The sequence below is a fragment of the Dipodomys spectabilis genome, unplaced genomic scaffold (genome assembly GCF_019054845.1).
Source record: "Dipodomys spectabilis isolate Male_0828 unplaced genomic scaffold, ASM1905484v1 ptg000309l, whole genome shotgun sequence".
NCBI classification, from domain to species: Eukaryota; Metazoa; Chordata; class Mammalia; order Rodentia; family Heteromyidae; genus Dipodomys; species Dipodomys spectabilis.
Genome location: NW_024870986.1, coordinates 1859140 through 1872218, shown reverse-complemented (window position 1 = coordinate 1872218; position 13079 = coordinate 1859140). Strand labels below are relative to the sequence as shown.

Below are 13079 nucleotides of genomic sequence, written 5' to 3'. Positions count from 1 at the left end.
ATGTCAAAATGTATTCAAGAGTTTTATATACATCTATAATGATTTCTGCAGAGTTGGTGATTTTTTAATCAGAAATAATTTAACTTATATGTTGAAATGAGTAGTACAGAAACTAAAGTATGTCTGGTCATTGTCTGAAAATAGTATAGTATAAAATATTCTATATTCTATGTTTGCATAACGTCCATAATCTATTTTATTCTTCCTAGATATACTCTGAATTCTATATTGTTTTATAATATATAGGTTCTTCAGTGTGTCCTTTCAGATTGCATTCCAGATAGAAACAGTTTAAGAGTCCTTTTTTTCCTTATACTTATATATACGTCCTTATACTATTTTATTTCTTTGGGAGAAAATGACAAAGTTGTCTAATTTCAAAGATTTGTAAAGATTATGCTATGTAAAGGCCTTTCTAAGGTGAAGATTTTAAACATTGATGTCAAACTAACATTTAATTATACTAATTACATTTATTGTTACATTTGTAATTTTGTAATCAACTTTTTAATAACTGTTTTTCATTTCTTGCATCTGAAGAATGAAAAATATGGAATACTTCGCAAATTTTCATATCATTCTTGAGCAAGAGCCATGTTAATCTCTGTATTGTAATTTGGGTATACGTGTTGCTAAAGCATGTAATATCCTTTAAATTTAAGTAGTTAATGATGCAATCTTTATACAGGCTTATATTATCGGGTACCTATTGCTAACAAAGAAACCTTATTGTTCCTAACAATGCTATTGATCTTATTTCCCTATAATTCTGTGAATACTGGAAAAAATTATATTGTTCAGTCAGTTGCTCACATTTGCAATATTTTTGTCAATCATTATTTTAAGTCTTTTTAATTTGGGATTTGATTGTACTTTCAAGAATTTATAGGTAGGTCTAAAGGTGATGGCTGTTTCAAGTACTTATTTATCCAACTGAGTTAGCTTTGTGGAGCTAATGGATTCCAAGTAAGCCTTGCTTAAGAGCTACTTCTAAACTTCTGCAGCTGAAATTTTCCCAAATGAGGTCTTACAGCACAAATGTCTATCTGACCCTTTACCCTTTTTCCATGTAGGAACAGACCAAACAGAATATCTCACCCTGACAGCATAGACTGTCTTACTTGAATAAAACAAGGCTTAGTTGCAAGGGATCATAGAGACATGAACATTTCAGACAGAACTGTTCAGACTAGAAGGTATTTTACCAAGATATAATTGTTTATTATACCTACCATTTCAAAAGTAGCTAAAGTCAAGGAGGAGAATAAATTGTTCATATGCATGATTACCTAATGTCATGGTCTGTCTACCTTCCAACCAAGCAGGAACTTTCACTACTGCCTTTCTATCATCAAATATTTTCAGAGTTGCAGGACAAGTCCCTATGTTTCTCCTCCTTATTAGGCCTCAAATTGGTAATGTTTTAATCACCATGTTTCCTGTTGCTTACAGGCTTTAAATTTACAAATGGTAAAGCGTTAGGTCTAACTGTAACAAACACTGAGTTAGAGATAATAGAATTCTACTTTAAAACATAGTTGCCTTTGATACCTTAACCACAACAGAACAATGCAAAACATGTTCCTTTTTTATTATATTATACCTAGTTATCTATTTTATATTTATATGTGCTGATTTTATACTTCACACAGTGAAACTTATTAGCGTTTGTTGATAATTTGACAAATAAATTGATATTTATTTATTCCAATAAATAGAATTGGAATATGAATAATTAGGTTTAGAAAATATATTAGAATATAAAAATTATCAATGCAATGTCTTCAGTATAAACTTGTGATACTTTCTAAGTATTCTTGGTCTTCTGAATTCACATGGTAAAAAACAATGTTTCCTCTAATCTATAAGGGATTTTACTCTGCTGCTCATGCAACATGCCAACAGAAAGTAATTGAAGACCCATCTCAATTTCTCATTTCCTTTTTTTCAGGGCCCCAATTTCTTGATATGCAGGAATTAGCAGTAAGCAATTGTGAAATGCAAGGCAACTTAAAATGAAGGATGAGATACAAATCTGAAAGAATGTACTGTAATTCAAACTTTCAATTTACATATGACCAGCCCATATGAGTGAACAAGATCATAAAGTGTTATAAGATTATTTTTAATACCTCTCCTCTAATGATTAATGAAAGATTTCAGTCCAGCATAAATTGGTTAAAAAATAGTTTCTGGAAGGGTAGATCTATAATTGTTCTACCAAGTTTCAGAAAGCTTGATTAGAGGTCAAATGTATTTCAGAAAAACATTAATTGAAAAGCTCCTTAGTGCTTGAAAACACTGGCACTTCAGTACAACTTGGTTCTATGGTATAAAAATGTCACTCTCAAACCAATGTTAACCTACATTTAATTTGAAAATGTATTTCTTTTCAAATAAACTTTTAAAAATAACATTCGCCAAAATAACATTTTACAAGCAGATGATAATTAGTGACATTACAAATTTTTCAAGTGTAGAGAGCAAGTTAAATAGAATTGATTTATTTACACAGCACTAATGTCAAACAGGTTCAACCATTCATTAAAGTGTAGAAATAGTACCACACAGCATTTGTGTTGTTCAGTATGTGCCTTCCAGAATTGTGTTAAATAGATCATCCTCCCATATTTCAAACCCAAACGTTAACTAATAAAGTAAATTTCATTACTTAGTAAGGTACATTTTAAAAAGTCACAAATAATTGCCTTATCATATTTTGTTTTATGTTTTCCCTATCTGCCTAACATAGTAAGAAATATGACTTTAAGTCTTGAATATGGGTACTCTTCAGAGATGTGACAAACAAAATCTGTTTTCTATTTCTATCACATTTCTCTATAGTAGTAAATTTTAGTTTTCTTTTTCTTTTTCCAAAACTCATAGGTAGAATAAAGTATTATCCAATGTAAAGTTAAATAATCACACACTATAGTACAAAGCCATTTATAAAAATTTGTAGTTAGGAATACATTCTAAGCCATTTTTAAACTTTCTTGTTGACTAAAGGTGAATCTTCTAAATGGATGAGAATAAAATCATATCTAGGTGTTTCATGTCTCCAGTCTTGCAAATTGTTATTGCAGATGAATGAATTGTGGAAATAAAAACTGACATCAGTTCATGTACATGTAGCATTGAAATACCACGGAATGTATATAAACCTTTTAAAGTATCAACAGACAGTTTAACAGAATGACTATCAGAAATTTGAAACCAGAGAGGAATAACAGTAAAGACATAGAATTAATGAAAAATGGAACAAGGGAGATGTACAAGTGCTTATGTTAAAAACAAACATTGCAGCTTTGGTGAGGCGCGGAGGAAGACTGGGGGGGGGGGTGGCGGGAGGATAGGAAGGAATAGGAAGGGGAAACAAAGGAGGAGGCTACAATGCTTGATAAGGAATGTACTCATTATCTTGCCCATCTAATTGTAACCCTTCTGTACAGTATTTTCACAATAAAAAAAGAAAAATGGTACAAGGGGCAAATACAGCTAGAATACTCAATGTACACATGTGATAAAGGAAGTGTTAAATCAACTAAATCTTGGAGAAGGGGTTGGTTGAGAATGATAGAAGGAGTGACTCTCATCCAGGAACATTGGACAATTAGATGGATATATTTAATTGTAACACACTTGCACAACCTTTTGAAATACAGTGAAAAAAACAAAAAAAGCACAAAACAGAAACACACGAAAATCAAAACCAAACATCAATCTCTAGAGAGTATGAATATGACCCTTCAAAATTTAAAACAGTTAATGAAGGGCAGCCCTGGGAAAAGCAAACAAAGCTTTTAAAAGAGGGCAGTTTGGAGAATTTTCAACAGATTTAAGTAGATTGTCTAATATTATAAATCACCTACATCTGCTGAAAACATTATCATTTTTCTTCAAGTTGTATTTGTCTGAACTGGATACTCCAGTCCTGAGCCACACTTGACAGTTTATGAAGATAGTATGGAAGAAACATGATCAAGAACCCATTACCATAGATTGTAACTGGAAGTAAGTGAAAGTAATTGTTAATGGATGTGGAAACTGATCCTAGGAGAGGAATTGAACATAAAGGAATGTCAAAGTTCAATTTAACTTTTCCTTTCCTTTTTACTGCACAAGAAAAGAATACAAGGCTTGAAGGATATTGACTGTTTTGAGTGTGTTCTTTACTCATATAAAACTTGTGTGCAAACTTCTATTTGAGAGTATTACAAAAGGAAACAATGTGCCATTTGAAGGCCAGCATAGAAAAAATGGAAATAACGTTGTTTTAATAGTGTTCTACTGCAAAGAAACAAAGATATGGAGGTTTTAAAGTGTCTTATGGACAGATGTTTCACTCCTGAGCTGATTCTCTTGTTGTAGGATTCAGTTATCAATTCCTTTAGTCTGGTCCTGAGTTCCCTGGAGCAAAAAGGATTCCAAAAAAGCAGGATCCAGTGAGTATCATCAGCAAAAACAGACTCTTCTTAGACCAGTACAACTTTAAGTAGGGTCCCAAAGAAATACCTGGGGTTTGTTTTATTTGCTTGTTTGTTTAGTTTGTGCTGGTTCTGGGGCTTGAACTCAGAGGCTGGACCCTGTCGCTGATTAGTTGTCTTTCCTGCCCACCTGCTTCCAAGGTTAGTACTCTACTGTTTGAACCAAAACTTCACTTCTGGATTTTTTTGGTGTTTCATTATAGATAAGAGTTTGAAAGACTCTTCTGTCTGGGTTGGCTTTGAACTAAGATAGCAAGATATCCAAGTGACCTCAACTGTATGGACTTCTCTCTTGAACCAAGAAATAAAAGATGAAATTTATTATAAAGCTAATATTTGTCAATTTTTAAAGAAGAGAATATGTCCAACAAAGAATCTATAAATTAAAAAACTCAGCAAAAATAGGTGCACTGAATCATTTTGGAATTTTTTCTCTGCTTGGGAAGATTAGTATTGATGCCATCATTACTTTTGGGGAAACTTACAGTCATATTTGCACTTTTTTGTTGGTTGTGGGCCTTGAACTCTGACCCTGGGTGCTGTCCCTCAGCTCTTCAGGTCAAATTGAGAACTCTGCCACTTTAGCTACAGCACTATTTCCTGGTTTCTGGTGGTTAATTGAATATCAGTGTCTCATGGACTTTCCTGAACAGACTGGATTTGAAACACAATCCTCTGGTCTCAACCTGCTGAGTAGCTAGAATTACAGGCATGAGCCACCAACACCCAGCTCATATTTGCATTTATGTTCACTTAATGACACTACCTAGACAAAGAATGGAAATCGGACTCAAATTATATGGCATTGCAACTTTTCAGAATAATTGAGGTAGCAATAAATATATTCTTTTTCCATTTTGTTATATTAATGACTTATGAGCTATGGGACCCTTGCATTAGCATCCTCTTCCATCTGTGTAGGAGTATTTAGTATCAGGAAATGTTCATAGGGAAAGAAAGACAGATTATTAGAAAGCAAAGGAGATCAGGTATGAAAGAACAGCATAGAAAGAGATACATTTATCAAACAAAGGTTAATAACTAGCTTAAGAGATTTAGAATGCTAAAGGCAATGAGGAATAAGACTAGTTGATAACTAGTTCTTCAATAACCAAAAATGGCTCTCTAGAACGCTTTCTGCTATATCTTAGATACTATCACTTATACTTTTCTTCTGTAGTTATTCCTTCCGTTCTGTCACAACCGTTAACTAGCCTCTGCCTTTTGGTGCCAAGACTGGCCAAAAAGGTTTCCAAATCTCACCGAGACTACCCTTCTCATTGTGATTAGCAGTGACCACTCAAAAGCCTGGAATTTTGAATTTCCAGAATTAATCTTCATCTGACATCTAAGCACATTCTTGGCATTAATTACCATGACCTAATGAACAAAGCATTTTTTTCAACACACTATCCTAATGTAGGTAAAGTACATGAATTAAGGATTATTGTTAGGTATTATTATGGAAGGAGCAATTATATATTCCAAGTATGGGTTCTTTATTTTGCATTTACAAACTAAATGTTTGTTGTTGCTGTTGATGTTGTTATTGTTGTTGTTGTTGTTTTGCCAGTCCTGGGGCTTAAACTCAGGGCTAGAGAATAATTCCTCAGATTTTTTTTTTTTCTCAAGGCTAACACTGTACCACTTGAGGCACAGCACCATTTTCATGGTTTCTTTTTCTGTTTATGTGGTACTGAGGCATTGATCTCAGGGTTTCATGCATGCTAGGCAATCGCCGTACCATGAAGCCACTTTCCCAGAGCCCTAAATGACTTTCTTAAGATGGCATTACATTTTCATTCGGTAACTATGTATCATAACTTTGGCCAGAAAATTTTGCTAGAAAAGTACATGTAATGCAATACTAAGTCCAGTAAGGCTAGATGGACAATGAATAACTGTCACGGTCTAGCCAAGGCACAGAGGGGCTTACCTCATGGAGCTGGTACAACAGACTTAGTGAAACAGCACCTGACCCTCAGCCCACATCTAGAATGAGAGGGCCACCTTGGTTCTAGCCACATGAGGACTCAGGGCCACCTCCTCCAGCACCCATTCAAATCAGTTCCTGTGAGAGAGAGAGAGAGAGAGAAAGAAAGAAGGTCAGAATTAAACTTAAGCAGGTGCCAGTGGCTCAGGCCTATACTCCTAACTACACAGGAAGCTGAGGCATGAGGATCATGGCTCATAGCCAGCCCGAGTTCCATGCAGCACCTGCAATTTGCTAACTGATCACTCACCTGATCACAGTCAGGCTGTACAAGGAGAAAGGTGATCTCTCTGTCTTTCTCTCTGTCTCTGTCTCTCTGTCTCTCTGTGTCTCTCTCTCTGTGTCTCTCTCTGTCTCGTTCTGCCTCTCTCTCTCTTCCTCTCCTCTCTCTCTCTCTCTCTCTCTCTCTCTCTCTCTCACACACACACACACACACACAGGCACACACACACACACACACACACACACACACACACACACAGACTCAGAGCAGTGTCTCTCCGGAGTTTGTTGGAGACCAGATGGACAGGGAGCATCAGCCAGAGCTGGCAGAGCTGGGAAATATGATCACCCTATGAGAACTGTTGACAGCTGAGGAGGGCGGGACAGGCGGGGTATATGTGCGTGTGTGTGGGGAGTGTTCCTCCCAGATATTCACCATGAATTCTGACCACTAGCACCCTCACCTCCCTACTGGGCTTTTCTGGGACCCTCTTCAAGTGAAAGGGTGACCCAGCACAGAAGACGAAGGCTCACACAGCATGGGGGGTCTATCTTCTGCATCCAACACCCTCCACCCGTGTAATAAGGAAAAAACCCCTGAAGGTAGGTGTGAACATTCTGCACCCCACCTCTGACTAAAGACACCATGTTCCCACCAGGGAGAGGAAGGGTGCGGATACGCCACTGTGTGGCACCCACTACTCCAGGCCAGGGGCTCTGCTGTGCCTATTCCTCACCCAACCCTGCATCTCCCCATTTCCTGGGACACTGGGTGCTAAATATGGGGGTGGAATCTTCGGGCCAACACCCACTCCCATCCCTGGGGTGCATTTGTGGCAGGGCCGGGGCCAGACCATGGGGCATGGGGGAGGCACAGGTCCCAGTGGTTGGGAGGAGAGGGGATATAGGGTCGTGGAGTACGGGCCTGTGTGGCTAGCTCTCTACCACTGGAGCCACAGAGCTCTACTTCTGGCTTTGTTGGCACAAGTTGGACAGGGGTCTCAAGGACTTTCCTGCCTAGTGTGATTTTGACCATGACCCTCCTATCACAGCCTTGTAAGTACCAAGGAGGCCTGGTGAGAGCCACTTATGCCTGGTTAATCATAGGTCTTGCTGATGTTCTTGGACAGACTGGTGAGTTCCCTATCATCAGTTTTAAGTGGTGGGAGCTGGAGGCCACAGTTGGAATTCTGGTCCTGCCACCTCCAAATGGAAAGAGACTAATTGGTAAATAGTTCAAGGTGAATTCACCAGTCTGTGAGCAACTAAGGAGTTAGGCCATTCCCAGGATCTGACATTGATCCCCAGAGTGGGCCACGATAGTCATAAATTCATTATTTAAACACAGGATTTATATTTACATATATGTGTGGACAGCATCTTGCATTTGGTGTACTTCTTCTCCTCCTTTACTAATCCAATGTCATTATTTTTACATTTATGTTTTATTGGTTTTTACCTATCACATTTAGTTTGATAATAATTTTTATATCAAATTTTTGTATAAGGTTGATGTAGGCCGGGTGCTTGTGGCTCACCTCTGTAATCCTAGCTACTCACGCAGCTGAGATCTGAGGATCACAGTTTAATGCCAGCCCAGGCAGGAAAGTCCATGAGACTCTTATCTCCAATAAACCACTAGAAAATCAGAAGTGGTGCTGTGGCTTAAGCGGTAGGGCACTCCCTTGAACTGAAAGCGCCTTTTTGATTGAGTTATCTCTGTATAAACTCAAAATAAACAGAAAAAAAAGCCTCAAAATAAACAGAAATGGCATATTTGTTTTAAACGCTGTAGTTTAGCGCCTAAGGCCAGAGTTCCAGCCCCACGACCGACAAAAAATAAAATAAAACAAAACAAAGCTTTGAGGTAATAGTCTAAGATCATTCTTTAAATCTAGAGAGGCTATAGTGTCAATACATCCATTTAAGATTCTATTTTTATTTCATAATGTCATGACATACTTTTCAAAATCTATGACCATAAAACTAAGAATTTATTTTTGACAAATCTGTTACATTCTCTATACATCTGTTCTTATAGTAGAAATATGTTGTCATTACTACTAAACATTGTCATTAGATTCAAAGTTAGTATGAAGTCTCATTACACCATTTTACAAGATTTTTCTGACTGACCTGCATTCCTTGAATTTACATTCGAGTTTATTGAGCAGGTGGACCAATATTCTACAGAGATATCTAGATGTTTGATAATCACTCATATTTTGCACCTTGTGAAAACACAAGATCCCAGATATCATATATAGAAAAATGTTTTTAGAGAATTATTGTAACAACTAAAATTAATTTAGGAATGAGTGAAGATTTAGATAACGTTGTAGCATAATAAAGTTTAATGATAACTTGAGCTGCACAGCAGAGGTGAGTGAGAGGGGAAAGAATGATGGACCACATAGGAGCTGTATGTCATTGGTATTGTGTTTCAAACATCAGAAAGTCATAAGAGAAGAGAAGGAGAAAAATAAACTGTCCTGAATGAAGTTTCTTTTTAATCCACCTAATAGTTTAGACTGAAAGTCAGAGACAATGGGAAAAAATAAAATAGGAAATAATGCACTGTATAGACCTGTAAAGAAATTGTAATAGAAATATGATAATTTCCAAAGAATTAAGAGAAAGAATAGGTAAACTCTAAAAGGAAAAAGAACAAAGAGAGAAAAGAAGCAAAGTATAACCTTTGTCAATAACAAACACAAGAGATTGGAAGTGGAAAGGCAGTGTAAATATTCTAAATAACAATAAAAATTGCTAATGTGGATAGAATATGCACCACATTTTATCATATATAATTTTGAAAAAGTACACTAGAAATGAAAGTTTAAAAGTCATAATTTAAAACACTATTTGGATTCTAACTATACAGTATAGTTCAGTGGTAAACCATTGGCCTAGCACATGTGAAAAAATTGTGTGATCTCCTAAGCATTACAAAGTACAAACAAAGCACACACACACACACACAAAAACACATAAACACAAAAAGACATACACACACACCACATACACACATTTATAATATTGATATTATCATATTAAACAGGAACATATCACAAATAGTAAAAGTATGTTAATATATGAAATCATAATATGGCTCATACTTTTTAAAAGTTTAGTAGAAATAAAATAGTCACAATATACTTGGATTCTTATAGATTAAGTAAACTGAGAATTAAGAAATAGAAGACATGAGAACATTTGCAAATAAATTTTAAATAATGAACATTTTGAAACACGTATCCTTTTATTTTGACAAAAGATTGATGTTACTGGTGTTTTAACTCAAGATTTAGAATATAATAATCAGGTGCTCTATATCTTGCTAGGGATGGGTATTATCTAATCATTTCACTCTGGATATTTTCATAATAAAGTCTCATAGTTTCTCAGGCTCTCTCAAATTACAAACCTTATTTACACTTCCCAGCACAGCTAGAAAATGGAAGCCAGAAATCATTATGCCCAGCTCAAACATTCTTTTTTTTAATTCAAGTACAAATATTTTCAAAATGTGACCAGACAATGAAGCCTTTCATAGTAAAGTATGTGCTTCTTGAAAATACAGTGAATATTTGCTACCTGGAAAATTATGTATATAACTAGAAGAAAATAAATTTATTTAAGTTCAAAACCAAATAAAAATTATGAAAATAATTTTTAAATATTCACATGTTAAATATTTTAAAAGAAAATATACATGTCTGAATTATTTACATGTGTAAAAATCATGAAAATATAAATTAACATGGGTATAAAAGTACCCATTGATCAATAGCAACAGTAAAAGCATCAGTAGTTCTTAGTTTGAGTGTACAAAAAAATCAATGGAATAGATAAAAATGTTCCTTCCATAAGAAATGTACTCATTACCTTATTTATGTAACTATAACTCCTCTGTACATTACCTTTAAAATAAAATGAAATTGAAATTAATAATAAACCAAATAATATAGCAATTAAGAATTCTTAGAAGCCATTGTTAAAAACTTTGTAAAAAACTGCCCTAAGACCTCAAGGAGTATACTTTGATGTTGAAGATATTTTAGCTTCAGCAGAGAAGCAAAAAGTTTAAAAACTGATACAAATAAAGTAATAAATATATATATTACTATTAAAAATAATCATAACATGAATTTATAGTGGTCATCAAATATGTAAGAAATGAGGCAATTTGACATTCGATTGCACTTAATAAGTGAGAAAGAATTTTCTAGGTTTTTCAAATATATCTTACGTTTAATAAAGAAACTATTCTGTCACATCATATGATAATTAGATAAAGCTGATATTAGTGCAAAGTACAGATTGTACTAAGTTTTTGGATGTAAATGTATATACTTATTTTGGTTGTGGAAAATTATGAGGATTTCAACTTGGGATATTTTTCTTGCTGGTGTCATATCAGTGGTTAATTTTAGGATAGGGGTTCTCTTTCCACAAGAACATGCACCTGATCTGTCGTTTAAGCCTTCCCATCTTCAATGGCATCAGAATTGCACACCAACTCGTCTAGCTTCCTCCCGTGGCTAGTCTGGATTCTGCAATCCTTCCAATCTTAGCCTGTAGATAGTGCAGGATGGTGGAAATGATCCAATGCATCCAGCTAGCTCAAAATAGTAGAAATCATATTCTACCCCATCTGTTTACCAGTCTTACTGAAAGAATGACTTTCCCAATTCCTGATGGAAACACACTGCAGCTCTTATGGACCAATCATTTCCACATTGTACCTCACCTAAGTTGGTTACCATTAGAAGTATTTTGATTGCTTTTTATACCCAACATTTTGAGAGAAAGGTACTACTTTAACATGCTGTTAAAGCAAGACTGATATAAAAATCACATTTGACCCAGATAAATATTTTACCTTTCATATACTCAAAAATACAATCTGACCTATCATTAGTGTAAGGAAGGAGAGGTTAAAAATCATAGACACCAAGACCTAAGCATGAATTAACTTGTGAATACAATTGGTTTAAAAAGACAACAATAATAATGCATTTTTTAAATTCCTTATGATAATGAGAATGATATTGACAAACTATTAACACTTGAAAATAACGTATTTTCTTGGGAGTAAGACACAAAACACAAGATTAATCCTAATCATTTTAAAGACCTTTATTTATACTACAAATTCACTCTTACAACTAGAAAAATTCTAAAAATAACTGAAGCACAGTGACACAAAGGAAATAATTTAACTACATCACCTACATTCAAATTACTGTATTAATAGAAAACAAAGCTACACTAATAATTAGCTTACCTAATTAAATTATGTTCTTATATTCTGTTTCATTTAGTTTCATGAAAACTGGGTTTTCATAAAAAGATGCATAAAAAAGTCTATATACCCACTTACATTTTCAGATTTTAACAATATTTATTTCAGAAATGTCTGTAGCTCTATAGTCAATGAACTGAAATAATACTAAAATATTCAAAGGGTTTTGAGAAATTGCAAGACTCTCTCTGGGATGTTATTTATACTGGAAAAGATATTTGAAAACATTATTTGTTAAAGTTATGAAAGTTACTCCCACAAAAGGCAGTTAGTGAAGACCCCTTTGCATTTACAAAACAACTTCAAATGCATCTACAATCTGGAGGTGACACATGCTTTTTTTTTGTTTTTGAAATGTATATCTAATAAGCATATCCACAATAGTGATTTTCAGTCAAAATGATGGGATATTCAAACCTAATAAAAAACAGGGTTCATTATCTTAGTGAGAATAGATATGATCTGATGGAGGCATAGAATTCCATTGTGTATATATACCACATTTTCTTGATCCATTCATCTACTGAGGGGCATCTGGGTTGGTTCCATATCTTAGCTATAGTAAATAATGTTGCAATAAACATATTCGTGCTGGTAGCTTTAGTGTGGTCTTGTTTGTAAACATTTGGGTAAATTCAAAAAGTGGAATTGCTGGGTCATAGGGGAGCTCTATGTAGAGTCTTTTGAGGATCCTCCATACTACTTTCCAAAGTGGTTGAACAAGTTTACAGATTGCTCCATTTGATAGGAAATGGAAAGGCTTGGTAAAAAATTATATTAGGTGAAGTAAGCCAGGCCCAAAGAAACATAGGTCCCATGGTTTCCCTTATTTGCAATATCTAGTATATGTCTGAGTCAAGCACAAAAGGTCAGATAAGGTGATGTTAGGGAAATGAACCCTAAGATATGTATTCAAAGGTTTTTTTTTCTTTCATGCGATTGTTTCTAACACATTTATAAGATAATTTCTTTGTTGCTTTGTATGTCCCTCCCGCACAGTATAATCCCTGCCTTCACTGTATTTGATGTCAGTATAATTTGTGGAGGGGATAGGGAAAAACAAATGGTT

The 13079-nt window shown here is 34.8% G+C and overlaps 1 pseudogene; it reads right to left on the bottom strand.

Annotated features, from left to right (window-relative positions):
• Window positions 1-544: 544 nt before the first annotated feature.
• On the bottom strand, window positions 545-641 carry LOC122127751 (annotated as a pseudogene).
• Window positions 642-13079: the final 12438 nt, after the last annotated feature.